A 1,859-nucleotide genomic window follows, 5' to 3' on the forward strand; every position below is an offset into this window, starting at 1 on the left:
AATAGAGGTTTGTCATTCATTCTTTCACTTCCCTGCTATAGACCTCTATCCTATGCTTTAACAAGTCTTCGCACATGCTTTATGACCCAGCCTTATACTCTGCAACATCAAAATGCACCTGTCCACGGAACCTCTTCAAATGAGAACAAAGTCAATAATGGAGATCAATTAATGAGTTATTCCTTTTAGGTAAAATATGTATATGTAAGTTATATATTTTTTTTTGAAAAAAAGAAGTTTTAACCTAAAAGGGATTAAAAATCTGGGCACTATTAGAGGTTGTAAGGACGGTAATAGGAACATGTTTTTCAGGGACCCTCAGATCACCTCTTAGAACCAAAATGTCTCCTCTTCATCTGGCTGCTCCCAAGCAGAGCTATTATTCTGAGTCCAAGGTGTAAGAGTAATCTTGGCCAGAATTAGCAATCCTAACGGATTCTAGAAAGGTATCTTTAAAACTACAATTCACTACATATTTAAAGATGTACTTTATTACTGATCATAACACTAAATGTACTTTTCTGCTAAAGTAAATATTTTTCTGCTGCAGCATTGCTGTTGGTGTCCACTGAATAATTAACCATAAACAGCATGGAAAAAAAACAGAAACAATTTTGTTTTTTTCATGGAATCTATTAATGCCAGGCAGGATAAGAACACTTACTCACAAACCACTGTGTTGAGTGGATGGCCCTTCTCTCCCTACTGGATGTCACTTCAAGTTCACTGCTCCCCCTGCTGACTGGATAATAGAACACCCCAGTCTTTTAACACTGCCACATGCACAACATCAGAGAATGAAAACTCGGATTTAGGAGGAGAAAATAGAACAGTTTCCTGTGCTTATTTCCTGTCTGCCCCAGACACACAGCCTTCTCTCCAGATGGTGGAGAGATAGTGTCCATAGCGGTCTACCTTATGTCCTCAATGTTCCCTTTTTTTTACTTACCCTCTCTAATCTATCCTTAATATCTCTCCCATAGAGCTAATAAATGGAAGTCCCAAGGAGAAAAACATAAAGCTCAAAAGGAGAATGGCCTTTTGGGTGAGCAGTGCTGTCCAATGCTGCAAATGTTGCCCCCAAATACCATGATAATCCTTCAGGATTTAAGCAAGAGGTTTTAAGGATTATATGGAACAGAGAGACGAGGATGTGACAGAAAGAACAGGAGCTTAGTAAGACAAGCTATCTGGATTTAAATCCTGTCTCCACCATTTCATCATCCATAAAATGGTGATAACAATGGCACTACCCATTGGACTGTTAGGATCGGAAACAGGAATGCATAGCAGCTTGTGAGGTTGGTGTAGAGAAAGTACCCAGAACCACTGCTACCATTATCCCTACAAGGCTGAATCTTCGTGAAAGCCCTTTTTTTTTCTTTTTTTTGAATTTTTGAATTTTATTTTATTTATTTTTTTATACAGCAGGTTCTTATTAGTTATCCATTTTATACATATTAGTGTATACATGTCAATCCCAATCTCCCAATTCATCACACCACCACCAGCCCCCACCACTTTCTCTCCTTGGTGTCCATACATTTGTTCTCTACATCTGTGTCTCAATTTCTGCCCTGCAAACTGGTTCATCTGTACCATTTTCCTAGGTTCCACATATATGCGTTAATATATGATATTTGTTTTTCTCTTTCTGACTTACTTCACTCTGTGTGACAGTCTCTAGATCCATCCACGTCTCTACAAATGACCCAATTTCGCTCCTTTTTAAGGCTGAGTAATATTCCATTGTATATGTGTACCACATCTTCTTTATCCATTCATCTGTCGATGGGCATTTAGGTTGCTTCCATATTCTGGCTATTGTAAATAGTGCTGCAATGAACATTGGGGTGCAT

The sequence above is a fragment of the Balaenoptera acutorostrata genome, chromosome 7 (assembly GCF_949987535.1).
Source record: "Balaenoptera acutorostrata chromosome 7, mBalAcu1.1, whole genome shotgun sequence".
Lineage (NCBI taxonomy): Eukaryota > Metazoa > Chordata > Mammalia > Artiodactyla > Balaenopteridae > Balaenoptera > Balaenoptera acutorostrata.